At 38.2% G+C, this 14237-nt stretch overlaps 1 non-coding gene across 1 annotated transcript; it reads left to right on the forward strand.

The window, feature by feature from the left end:
* Positions 1 to 11609: 11609 nt before the first annotated feature.
* LOC148165278 (small subunit ribosomal RNA) lies at positions 11610 to 13528 on the forward strand. Its single transcript, XR_015771612.1, has one exon. It is a non-coding gene; the product is annotated as a small subunit ribosomal RNA (ribosomal RNA).
* The last annotated feature ends 709 nt before the right edge of the window (positions 13529 to 14237 follow it).

Here is a 14237-nt window from a genome sequence, read left to right on the forward strand (position 1 = left end):
GACCTGTCATATAGATGGCGCCATTTTTGAGTTAAAATAGGCGCCAAAATTCAAAAACAATATGTAAAATATAGGAAAAAACAGTAATTTTTGACATTTGTGAAGTTCCAGACCTGTCACATAGATGGCGCCATTTTTGAGTCAAAATAGGCGCCAAAATTCAAAAACAATATGTAAAATATAGGAAAAACAGTAATTTTTGACATTTATGAAGTTCCAGACCTGACACATAGATGGCGCCATTTTAGGGTCAGTTAGGTCAAATTATGCTTAAAATTCAAGAAAAATACGTAAATTAACCCAGAATCTTGTAATTTTTGACATTTGTGAAGTTCCAGACCTGTCATATAGATGGCGCCATTTTTGAGTCAAAATAGGCGCCAAAATTCAAAAACAATATGTAAAATAAAGGAAAAAACAGTAATTTTTGACATTTCTGAAGTTCCAGACCTGACACATAGATGGCGCCATTTTTAGGGTCAGGTCAGGTCAAATTATGCTTAAAATTCAAGAAAAATACGTAAATTAACCCAGAATCTTCCCAGAATCTTGTAATTTTTGACATTTCTGAAGTTCCAGACCTGTCACATAGATGGCGCCATTTTTGAGTTAAAATAGGCGCCAAAATTCAAAAACAATATGTAAAATATAGGAAAAAACAGTAATTTTTGACATTTGTGAAGTTCCAGACCTGTCACATAGATGGCGCCATTTTTGAGTCAAAATAGGCGCCAAAATTCAAAAACAATATGTAAAATAAAGGAAAAACAGTAATTTTTGACATTTATGAAGTTCCAGACCTGACACATAGATGGCGCCATTTTAGGGTCAGTTAGGTCAAATTATGCTTAAAATTCAAGAAAAATACGTAAATTAACCCAGAATCTTGTAATTTTTGACATTTCTGAAGTTCCAGACCTGTCATATAGATGGCGCCATTTTTGAGTCAAAATAGGCGCCAAAATTCAAAAACAATATGTAAAATAAAGGAAAAAACAGTAATTTTTGACATTTATGAAGTTCCAGACCTGACACATAGATGGCGCCATTTTAGGGTCAGGTCAGGTCAAATTATGCTTAACATTCAAAAAAAATACGTAAATTAACCCAGAATCTTGTAATTTTTGACATTTCTGAAGTTCCAGACCTGTCATATAGATGGCGCCATTTTTGAGTCAAAATAGGCGCCAAAATTCAAAACAATATGTAAAATAAAGGAAAAAACAGTAATTTTTGACATTTCTGAAGTTCCAGACCTGACACATAGATGGCGCCATTTTAGGGTCAGGTCAGGTCAAATTATGCTTAAAATTCAAGAAAAATACGTAAATTAACCAGAATCTTCCCAGAATCTTGTAATTTTTGACATTTCTGAAGTTCCAGACCTGTCACCATAGATGGCGCCATTTTTGAGTTAAAATAGGCGCCAAAATTCAAAAACAATATGTAAAATATAGGAAAAAACAGTAATTTTTGACATTTGTGAAGTTCCAGACCTGTCACATAGATGGCGCCATTTTTGAGTCAAAATAGGCGCCAAAATTCAAAAACAATATGTAAAAATAAAGGAAAAACAGTAATTTTTGACATTTATGAAGTTCCAGACCTGACACATAGATGGCGCCATTTTAGGGTCAGTTAGGTCAAATTATGCTTAAATTCAAGAAAAATACGTAAATTAACACAGAATCTTGTAATTTTTGACATTTCTGAAGTTCCAGACCTGACACATAGATGACGCCATTTTAGGGTCAGGTCAGGTCAAATTATGCTTAAAATTCAAGAAAAATACGTAAATTAACACAGAATCTTGTAATTTTTGACATTTCTGAAGTTCCAGACCTGACACATAGATGACGCCATTTTAGGGTCAGGTCAGGTCAAATTATGCTTAAAATTCAAGAAAAATACGTAAATTAACACAGAATCTTGTAATTTTTGACATTTCTGAAGTTCCAGACCTGTCATTTAGATGGCGCCATTTTTGAGTCAAAATAGGCGCCGAAATTCAAAAACAATATGTAAAATAAAGGAAAAAACAGTAATTTTTGACATTTCTGAAGTTCCAGACCTGACACATAGATGACGCCATTTTAGGGTCAGGTCAGGTCAAAATTATGCTTAAAATTCAAGAAAAATACGTAAATTAACCCAGAATCTTGTAATTTTTGACATTTCTGAAGTTCCAGACCTGTCATATAGATGGCGCCATTTTTGAGTTAAAATAGGCGCCAAAATTCAAAAACAATATGTAAAAATATAGGAAAAAACAGTAATTTTTGACATTTGTGAAGTTCAGACCTGTCACATAGATGGCGCCATTTTTGAGTCAAAATAGGCGCCAAAATTCAAAAACAATATGTAAAATAAAGAAAAAACAGTAATTTTTGACATTTCTGAAGTTCCAGACCTGACACATAGATGGCGCCATTTTAGGGGTCAGGTCAGGTCAAATTATGCTTAACATTCAAAAAAAATACGTAAATTAACCCAGAATCTTGTAATTTTTTGACATTTCTGAAGTTCCAGACCTGTCATATAGATGGCGCCATTTTTGAGTCAAAATAGGCGCCAAAATTCAAAAACAATATGTAAAATAAAGGAAAAAAACAGTAATTTTTGACATTTCTGAAGTTCCAGACCTGACACATAGATGGCGCCATTTTAGGGTCAGGTCAGGTCAAATTATGCTTAAAATTCAAGAAAAATACGTAAATTAACCCAGGAATCTTCCCAGAATCTTGTAATTTTTGACATTTGTGAAGTTCCAGACCTGTCACATAGATGGCGCCATTTTTGAGTCAAAATAGGCGCCAAAATTCAAAAAACAATATGTAAAATAAAGGAAAAAACAGTAATTTTTGACATTTCTGAAGTTCCAGACCTGACACATAGATGGCGCCATTTTAGGTCAGGTCAGGTCAAATTATGCTTAACATTCAAAAAAAATACGTAAATTAACCCAGAATCTTGTAATTTTTGACATTTCTGAAGTTCCAGACCTGTCATATAGATGGCGCCATTTTTGAGTCAAAATAGGCGCCAAAATTCAAAAACAATATGTAAAATAAAGGAAAAAACAGTAATTTTTGACATTTCTGAAGTTCCAGACCTGGACACTTAGATGGCGCCATTTTAGGGTCAGGTCAGGTCAAATTATGCTTAAAATTCAAGAAAAATACGTAAATTAACCAGAATCTTCCCAGAATCTTGTAATTTTTGACATTTCTGAAGTTCCAGACCTGTCACATAGATGGCGCCATTTTTGAGTTAAAATAGGCGCCAAAATTCAAAAACAATATGTAAAATATAGGAAAAAACAGTAATTTTTGACATTTGTGAAGTTCCAGACCTGTCACATAGATGGCGCCATTTTTGAGTCAAAATAGGCGCCAAAATTCAAAAACAATATGTAAAAATAAAGGAAAAACAGTAATTTTTGACATTTATGAAGTTCCAGACCTGACACATAGATGGCGCCATTTTAGGGTCAGTTAGGTCAAATTATGCTTAAAATTCAAGAAAAATACGTAAAATTAACACAGAATCTTGTAATTTTTGACATTTCTGAAGTTCCAGACCTGACACATAGATGACGCCATTTTAGGGTCAGGTCAGGTCAAATTATGCTTAAAATTCAAGAAAAATACGTAAATTAACACAGAATCTTGTAATTTTTGACATTTCTGAAGTTCCAGACCTGACACATAGATGACGCCATTTTAGGGTCAGGTCAGGTCAAATTATGCTTAAAATTCAAGAAAAATACGTAAATTAACCCAGAATCTTGTAATTTTTGACATTTCTGAAGTTCCAGACCTGTCATATAGATGGCGCCATTTTTGAGTCAAAATAGGCGCCAAAATTAAAAAACAATATGTAAAATAAAGGAAAAACAGTAATTTTTGACATTTATGAAGTTCCAGACCTGACACATAGATGGCGCCATTTTAGGGTCAGGTCAGGTCAAATTATGCTTAAAATTCAAGAAAAATACGTAAATGAACCCAGAATCTTGTAATTTTTGACATTTATGAAGTTCCAGACCTGACACATAGATGGCGCCATTTTAGGGTCAGTTAGGTCAAATTATGCTTAAAATTCAAGAAAAATACGTAAATTAACCCAGAATCTTGTAATTTTTGACATTTCTGAAGTTCCAGACCTGTCATATAGATGGCGCCATTTTTGAGTTAAAATAGGCGCCAAAATTCAAAAACAATATGTAAAATATAGGAAAAAACAGTAATTTTTGACATTTGTGAAGTTCCAGACCTGTCACATAGATGGCGCCATTTTTGAGTCAAAATAGGCGCCAAAATTCAAAAACAATATGTAAAATATAGGAAAAACAGTAATTTTTGACATTTATGAAGTTCCAGACCTGACACATAGATGGCGCCATTTTAGGGTCAGTTAGGTCAAATTATGCTTAAAATTCAAGAAAAATACGTAAATTAACCCAGAATCTTGTAATTTTTTGACATTTGTGAAGTTCCAGACCTGTCATATAGATGGCGCCATTTTTGAGTCAAAATAGGCGCCAAAATTCAAAAACAATATGTAAAATAAAGGAAAAAACAGTAATTTTTGACATTTCTGAAGTTCCAGACCTGACACATAGATGGCGCCATTTTAGGGTCAGGTCAGGTCAAATTATGCTTAAAATTCAAGAAAAATACGTAAATTAACCCAGAATCTTCCCAGAATCTTGTAATTTTTGACATTTCTGAAGTTCCAGACCTGTCACATAGATGGCGCCATTTTTGAGTTAAAATAGGCGCCAAAATCAAAAACAATATGTAAAATATAGGAAAAAAACAGTAATTTTTGACATTTGTGAAGTTCCAGACCTGTCACATAGATGGCGCCATTTTTGAGTCAAAATAGGCGCCAAAATTCAAAAACAATATGTAAAATAAAGGAAAAACAGTAATTTTTGACATTTATGAAGTTCCAGACCTGACACATAGATGGCGCCATTTTAGGGTCAGTTAGGTCAAATTATGCTTAAAATTCAAGAAAAATACGTAAATTAACCCAGAATCTTGTAATTTTTGACATTTCTGAAGTTCCAGACCTGTCATATAGATGGCGCCATTTTTGAGTCAAAATAGGCGCCAAAATTCAAAAACAATATGTAAAATAAAGGAAAAAACAGTAATTTTTGACATTTCTGAAGTTCCAGACCTGACACATAGATGGCGCCATTTTAGGGTCAGGTCAGGTCAAATTATGCTTAAAATTCAAGAAAAATACGTAAATTAACCCAGAATCTTCCCAGAATCTTGTAATTTTTGACATTTCTGAAGTTCCAGACCTGTCATTTAGATGGCGCCATTTTTGAGTCAAAATAGGCGCCGAAATTCAAAAACAATATGTAAAATAAAGGAAAAAACAGTAATTTTTGACATTTCTGAAGTTCCAGACCTGACACATAGATGACGCCATTTTAGGGTCAGGTCAGGTCAAATTATGCTTAAAATTCAAGAAAAATACGTAAATTAACCCAGAATCTTCCCAGAATCTTGTAATTTTTGACATTTCTGAAGTTCCAGACCTGTCATTTAGATGGCGCCATTTTTGAGTCAAAATAGGCGCCGAAATTCAAAAACAATATGTAAAATAAAGGAAAAAACAGTAATTTTTGACATTTCTGAAGTTCCAGACCTGACACATAGATGACGCCATTTTAGGGTCAGGTCAGGTCAAATTATGCTTAAAATTCAAGAAAAATACGTAAATGAACCCAGAATCTTGTAATTTTTGACATTTATGAAGTTCCAGACCTGACACATAGATGGCGCCACTTTTGGGTCAAAATGGGCGCCAAATTTCAAAAAAAATATGTAAATAAAGTAAAAACCAGTAATTTTTGACATTTGTGAAGTTCCAGACCTGTCATATAGATGGCGCCACTAAATTATGTTTTCGACTAACAGGTGGCGATACCAACATTAATAGTTACAGAAAGCTGTAATTTTTTTGACTTTCAAGTTTAGGTAACTGTTCTACAGATGGCGCCAGCATTGCTACAAATACAGGAACCTGTAGTTGTTTTTTGACATTTGACATCTTGACCTAATCTATAGGTCTAAAGATCAGCAATAGAATGGACTTCAAAGTTGATAATAAAGCTTTATTTTTATTATATATCGTAAATGGATTGTGTTTAAGCATAACGTTTGAATGGTTATGCAACCGCTTAAACTAATTGTTGCCGAACTTTCGTCTTTCCTTTGCATTCTTGAATAACGGAAATATAGATGGATTATTTTTGTGCATGAATTTTAAATTGTTATGCAACCATGAAAACACTAATTATTTTCTTTTTTCGGAGTTTTTTCAGATTATTGAAAGTCTGACACAAAACCTGTCCGTAACTGCGGCGTTCTCGCCAAACGCTACAGCTTGAAAAATCTAAAATTCGCATAGTCTAAATGTCCGAGAAAAATCGAAATTAAATGAAAACGAACAAAAGTTCGGACCGAACTAACATTAATCGAAAGTGGATGTCATAATTTTAAGTCCCTAACTAAACGGGATCTAAAACCCTTTCGAAACTGTGGCGTTCGAATTTTGATGAAAATTATTCCAAGTCCAAAGTCGGAACTGAAGCGTTCACATTGAACGCTACAGTTTCGAGAATCTATTCGGAACTGAAGCGTTCACATTGAACGCTACAGTTTCGAGAATCTATTCGGAACTGAAGCGTTCACATTGAACGCTACAGTTTCGAGAATCTATTCGGAACTGAGGCGTTCACTTTGAACGTTACAGTTTCGAGAATTTATTCGGAACTGAAGCGTTCACATTGAACGTTACAGTTTCGAAAGGACAAAATTAACAAAGACCAAAAGTCCGAGAAAAATTGAAATTAAATGAAAATGAACAAAAGTTCGGACCGAACTAACATTAATCGAAAGTGGATGTCATAATTTTAAGTCCCTAACTGAACGGGATCTAAAACCCTTTCGAAACTGTGGCGTTCGAATTTTGATGAAAATTATTCTAAGTCCAAAGTCGGAACTGAAGCGTTCACATTGAACGCTACAGTTTCGAAAATCTATTCGGAACTGAAGCGTTCACACTGGCGATTGCTTATGCAACCATGAAAGCACAAATATGAAACGCTACAGTTTCGAAAACTCATTCGGAACTGAAGCGTTCACACTGGCGATTGTTTATGCAACCATGAAAGCACAAAAATGAAACGCCACAGTTGCGAAAACTCATTCGGAACTGATGCGTTTACACCGAACGCTACAGTTTTGAAACCTCGTTCGGAACTGATGCGTTCAAAAATGTCGAAATTTTTACAAGTCCAGTTTCGGAACTGTAGCGACTGCATGGACTTAGCGCGAAAAGGACACATTCAGTGGGAACTGTAGCGGTAGGGACCCGTAAAAAAAGTAAAAAAAATAATAAAATATTTTATTTTTTGCTTTTTACCTTCCGTATACACAATTTTTTTTTTTTTTTTTTTTTTTTTTTTTTTAAAGTCCAAATTGGGAACTGTAGCGGTCAACAGAAAAAAAAACTTTTTCCATCAACCACATACAATTCCCATTTTTAATATAATATTATTATTTATATTAATATTATAATTATTCATAATATATTACTGAACATTTGCTTCTCCTCAGTTTCGTTCTTTGGTTTCCAATATCATTCACTCGATCATATTTAATTCAAGCTTGTTATCGGAGGAGAAACAAGTCTTTCACAATTTTCACCAGTTCTGCTTACCATGTGACGGATCTTTTGTTTTTCAACGGGCGGAACAATAATCGAGATTTTTACTGCTTGGTGTTTCGGGCTTTGTGTTTTATTTTATAGATCCGTCACATTATTCAAGTAAATTATTCAATTCAATTTGTCGTCTGCATTAGAGTCAAGATTATTAATTTCATCTCATTTGCAGACGACTTTGGATAAGAGCACTGGGTGGTCACGTTTTTTAACTAGCGGTGAATTAGCTAATTCGTTCGCAAAATGCACGTTACAGGCGGACTAATTCACATTTCGCTATTCATCGAGAAATTTTTATTCACAGCGGTATATTGTCTTTCTAGAGACTTACCACTTTTTATTTCATCGATGTATTTTTATTTTTAATTTAGCATAATATCATTAAACGGGGTCGCGATGTACGAGAGGTAACAGATCGTACGGACGCGCACATTTGATTTCATGTCAATCCATTCATCGTGCGTACTTGTCCGTCATCGCTGCCACTTACCATCACTACTCCCTATATATGCCACCGCGGCAGCGATCAGCTCTGAATCGCTCGATGCGTGAAACGATCGAAATCCCATAGTGCGCCGGCCGCTCGCTATGGGCGAGGGGTAGAGTAAAACGGTCTGATCGCTCGGTGCAAAAGTCCGTTTGGGTACTTAGAGACGGAATTTTAAAATTCTGATTTCGCAGATCAATTTCAAGGATTATTAGGACTCGAATGCTGTCGACCATGTTTTGTAAAAAAAGTTTTTTACGTTTTTACGGCAATTTGACTGAACGCTACAGTTTCGAAAAAAAGTCGGAACTGTGGCGTTCGATCGAAATTTTTCCAAGTCCGAAGTCGAAACTGTAGCGGTCGACCAAAATTTTTCTAAGTCCGATTCGAAACTGAGGCGTTCGACCGAAATTTTTCCAAGTCCAATTCGAAACTGTAGCGTTCGAACAAAATTTTTCTAAGTCCGAAGTCGAAACTGTAGCGTTCGGCGCTCATTCGTCTAAGTCCGAACTCGGAAGTGTAGCGGTTGACAAATTTACATTGACCAAAAGTCCGAGAAAAATCGAAATTAAATCCAAACGAACAAATGTTTGGGTCGAACTAGCATCGATAGAAGGTAGATTTTATAATTTCAAGCTCCTAATTAAACGGGATCTAAAACCCTCTGGAAACTGAGGCGTTCGAAATTTTGATGAAAATTTTTCTAAGTCCGAAATAGGAACTGTGGCGGTCGAGCGAAATTTTTCTAAGTCCGTAGTCGAAACTGAGGTGTTCGAATTTTTGATAAAAATTTTTCTAAGTCTCATGTTGGAACTGTGGCGGTCGAGCGAAATTTTTCCAAGTCCGAAGTCGAAACTGTAGCGTTCGAACGAAATTTTTCTAAGTCCGAAGTCGAAACTGTAGCGTTCGGCGCTCATTCGTCTAAGTCCGAAGTCGGAAGTGTAGCGGTTGACAAATTTACATTGACCAAAAGTACGAGAAAAATCGAAATTAAATGCAAACGAACAAATGTTTGGGTCGAACTAACATCGATAGAAGGTAGATTTTATAATTTCAAGCTTCTAATTAAACGGGATCTAAAACCCTCTGGAAACTGAGGCGTTCGAAATTTTGATGAAAATTTTTCTAAGTCCGAAATAGGAACTGTGGCGGTCGAGCGAAATTTTTCTAAGTCCGTAGTCGAAACTGAGGTGTTCGAATTTTTGATAAAAATTTTTCTAAGTCTCATGTTGGAACTGTGGCGGTCGAGCGAAATTTTTCCAAGTCCGAAGTCGAAACTGTAGCGTTCGAACGAAATTTTTCTAAGTCCGAAGTCGAAACTGTAGCGGTCGACCAAAATTTTTCTAAGTCCGATTCGAAACTGAGGCGTTCGACCGAAATTTTTCTAAGTCCAATTCGAAACTGTGGCGGTCGAGCGAAATTTTTCTAAGTCCGAAGTCGAAACTGTAGCGTTCGGCGCTCATTCGTCTAAGTCCGAAGTCGGAAGTGTAGCGGTTGATAAATTTACATTGACCAAAAGTCCCAGAAAAATCGAAATTAAATGCAAACGAACAAAAGTTACGGTCGAACTAACACCAAACAAGGGTGGCTGTGATAATTTCAAACCCCTAACTAAACGGGATCTAAAACCCTCTGGAAACTGAGGCGTTCGAAATTTTGATGAAAATTATTCTAAGTCCGAAGTCGGAACTGAGGTGTTCGGTCGAAATGCCGTAAAAACGTAAAAAATATTTTTTTCAAAACACCGTTAACGGCATTCGAGTCCTAATGACCCTTGAAATTGATCTGCGAAATCAGAATTTTAAAATTCCGTCTCTAAGTACCCAAACGGACTTTTGCACCGAGCGATCAGACCGATTTACCCGACCCCTCGCCCATAGCGAGCGGCCGGCGCGCTATGGGATTTCGACCGTTTCGCGCATCGAGTGATTCAGAGCTGAACGCTGCCGCGCTGGCATATATAGGGATAGTAGTGGTGGTATGTAGCAGCGGACAAAAGCGTACGATCGAAATGTGATTTTATGTGCGTCCGATTATCTTGTTACCTCTCGTACACCGCGACTTACCCGTAGTTGGGACGATGGCCGGAATGTGTACCCTGTGGACCCACCATCGTTTGAGGGATGACAAATCTTGCCATTGACCATGCACAGCGAGATTGCGGATGCGGCGAGCGTTTCTATGTTAGCGGTCCAAATGCAATCAAAGATTTTATGTGTTCGTGTCAGAACGACCAAAAATTAACAAATGCGTCAACTCACTAAAGTCCGAGCGAGAATTTTGAAATAAATAAAATTTCATAAACTCGTAACGTGTGAATATTTCTAAAGAGAAATCTCACAATAAACCGTCGCTTTCAATCTAGCGAAGAGTATGGAGAATGTTTGAACTTTTGCTTGTCGACGACGATATTTTTTCTTTACGATAAAATTTCAAGTCGATGTGCCCAAAAATCTCTAAATTTTGAACTGGGAAATTATTTCTTCGTCCGATGAATCGCATTGATCTCTGTTTTTGACGAAAAAAAGACGGATAAAATGCAGCATTCAATCAAGGATATAAAATAAAAGAAAAATTTTCCGTAAAAACTATATTACAATGGAGGATTATGTTTCTACTTTTCGTCCGATGAGTCGCAACAAAAATAAGTAATCCATCCGTCGTTGTTCGTTTAGTCGATCTGAATGCACTGTAAAAATTTATTAAAGTAAAATGTTACGTTTGCATTTCATGAATTTTGACAAACGTGTACCGAAATGTGTACAAATTATTTATTTCGACGACGACGACAACTTAGAACGGATGAATAAAATTAATTGTTGCAAGATTCAAACAAGGATGAAAAAGTCATAGAAAATTATTCCGTAACCATGATATTGGATTATTTTTTCTTCACTCTCTCCTCCGATGAGTCGCAACAAATAAAAATCCATAAATCAATTCATCCGTCGTTGTTCGTTTAGTCGATCTGAATGCACTGTAAAAATTTATTAAAGTAAAAATGTTACGTTGCATTTCATGAATTTTGACAAACGTGTACCCCGAAGTGTGTACAAATTATTTATTTCGACGACGACGACAACTTAGAACGGATGAATAAGAATAAAATTGTTGCAGGAGATTCAATCAAGGATGATGTGAAAAAAATGTCGAAAAATTTTCCATCCAGAAAGATCGCGTGGCGTTACGTCTCTTCTTACGAGGTTTTCGTTTCGCAGACACGCACACTTTCTTCAAAACAATAATAGGAAAGTGTTCAGTTTTTTATAAGAGCAGCAGGTGTCTTTCCGAAATTCTACGATTATTGTAGCTTATATGACTAGAAGGAAAGAAAGACTAAAACTCTCTTATTTTAAAACAAGAACGCAGTTCCCTGGTTGATCCTGCCAGTAGTCATATGCTTGTCTCAAAGATTAAGCCATGCATGTCTCAGTACAAGCCAAATTAAGGTGAAACCGCGAAAGGCTCATTAAATCAGTTATGGTTCCTTAGATCGTACCCACATTTACTTGGATAACTGTGGTAATTCTAGAGCTAATACATGCAAACAGAGCTCCAACCGGAAACGGAAGGAGCGCTTTTATTAGATCAAAACCAATCGGTGGCGGTCTCCGTCATCGTACAACTTGGTGACTCTGAATAACTTTACGCTGATCGCACGGTCTCGCACCGGCGACGCATCTTTCAAATGTCTGCCTTATCAACTGTCGATGGTAGGTTCTGCGCCTACCATGGTTGTAACGGGTAACGGGGAATCAGGGTTCGATTCCGGAGAGGGAGCCTGAGAAACGGCTACCACATCCAAGGAAGGCAGCAGGCGCGCAAATTACCCACTCCCGGCACGGGGAGGTAGTGACGAAAAATAACGATACGGGACTCATCCGAGGCCCCGTAATCGGAATGAGTACACTCTAAACCCTTTAACGAGGATCAATTGGAGGGCAAGTCTGGTGCCAGCAGCCGCGGTAATTCCAGCTCCAATAGCGTATATTAAAGTTGTTGCGGTTAAAAAGCTCGTAGTCGAATCTGTGTCCCGCGCCGCCGGTTCATCGTTCGCGGTGTCAACTGGCGTGCCGCGGGACGTCCTGCCGGTGGGCTTAGCTCGAGAGGGCGGCCCAACTCAATCCCGCCGCGGTGCTCTTCATTGAGTGTCGAGGTGGGCCGGCACGTTTACTTTGAACAAATTAGAGTGCTTAAAGCAGGCTAAAACTTCGCCTGAATACTGTGTGCATGGAATAATGGAATAGGACCTCGGTTCTATTTTGTTGGTTTTCGGAACCCCGAGGTAATGATTAATAGGAACGGATGGGGGCATTCGTATTGCGACGTTAGAGGTGAAATTCTTGGATCGTCGCAAGACGGACAGAAGCGAAAGCATTTGCCAAAAACGCTTTCATTGATCAAGAACGAAAGTTAGAGGTTCGAAGGCGATCAGATACCGCCCTAGTTCTAACCATAAACGATGCCAGCTAGCGATCCGCCGACGTTCTTCCGATGACTCGGCGGGCAGCTTCCGGGAAACCAAAGCTTTTGGGTTCCGGGGGAAGTATGGTTGCAAAGCTGAAACTTAAAGGAATTGACGGAAGGGCACCACCAGGAGTGGAGCCTGCGGCTTAATTTGACTCAACACGGGAAACCTCACCAGGCCCGGACACCGGAAGGATTGACAGATTGAGAGCTCTTTCTTGATTCGGTGGGTGGTGGCATGGCCGTTCTTAGTTGGTGGAGCGATTTGTCTGGTTAATTCCGATAACGAACGAGACTCTAGCCTGCTAAATAGGCGTATTTCGACATCCCAAAGGCCCGTCGATCCTGGGTTCGCCCGGTGGTCGTGCGCGGTTTTTACTGTCGGCGTACAAACAATTCTTCTTAGAGGGACAGGCGGCTTCTAGCCGCACGAGATTGAGCAATAACAGGTCTGTGATGCCCTTAGATGTTCTGGGCCGCACGCGCGCTACACTGAAGGAATCAGCGTGTCCTCCCTGACCGAGCGGTCCGGGTAACCCGCTGAACCTCCTTCGTGCTAGGGATTGGGGCTTGCAATTGTTCCCCATGAACGAGGAATTCCCAGTAAGCGTGAGTCATAAGCTCGCGTTGATTACGTCCCTGCCCTTTGTACACACCGCCCGTCGCTACTACCGATTGAATGATTTAGTGAGGTCTTCGGACCGGTACGCGATGGCGTTTCGACGTCGTCGATGTCGCTGGGAAGATGACCAAACTTGATCATTTAGAGGAAGTAAAAGTCGTAACAAGGTTTCCGTAGGTGAACCTGCGGAAGGATCATTAACGTGTCCTCGTACACACGAATTTTGACATATGTATAATTTATTATTATGCATTTTTATTTGATCGTGTCGATGTACACTTTATGTTTTTACAACACCGTCGTCGATGACATGGAGTCGACGGCACGATCTTTTGTCGTGCCGTTGCTTGTTTCTTTTTGAAACACCGTGTGTACGACGTTTTGAACTACGAATCGTACATATTCGGAAAAACAATAGCGTTACGCTGGCCCGCAGCGCCGGTCCTTGCGATCGAGTTTTTCACCTTTTTTGAACGAGAAAAACCGAATTCGCTCGGGCATACGGCTGTTTCTTCGGGTACCTAGATTTTTTGATTTTTTTTGTACTATCTCTCGATCTTTTCCAATGATGGAAAAAAGGAGGGACGCTTTCGGTTTTTCGACCGGATCGCGGAAAGTTGTGAACTCCACCGCGAAAGTCGAAAGACGTTAGAAGTCCTCTTTTTTCGGACACACGGAGAGGATGTAGCAGAGTAGTCGAGAAAGAAGAAAATCGCAGGTGTCGAATTAGGTTACGACTCCGTGGGTTTTAAATGATTTACGCCCGGCTACGGGACCGGCGAGAAACGCTCCCGATTTTACGATTCGCGTGAATGATGTTCGTCGTTAGACGCTTCAAAGAGTTTTTTGAAAGCGCCGTTAAACGAGCGATCACACACACATCACACCTTGCTTTTTTAATGTTTTTGG

The sequence above is a fragment of the Gnatocerus cornutus genome, unplaced genomic scaffold (assembly GCF_029298725.1).
Source record: "Gnatocerus cornutus isolate USDA-ARS CGAHR unplaced genomic scaffold, icGnaCorn1.1 ctg00000417.1, whole genome shotgun sequence".
Taxonomy (NCBI): Eukaryota; Metazoa; Arthropoda; class Insecta; order Coleoptera; family Tenebrionidae; genus Gnatocerus; species Gnatocerus cornutus.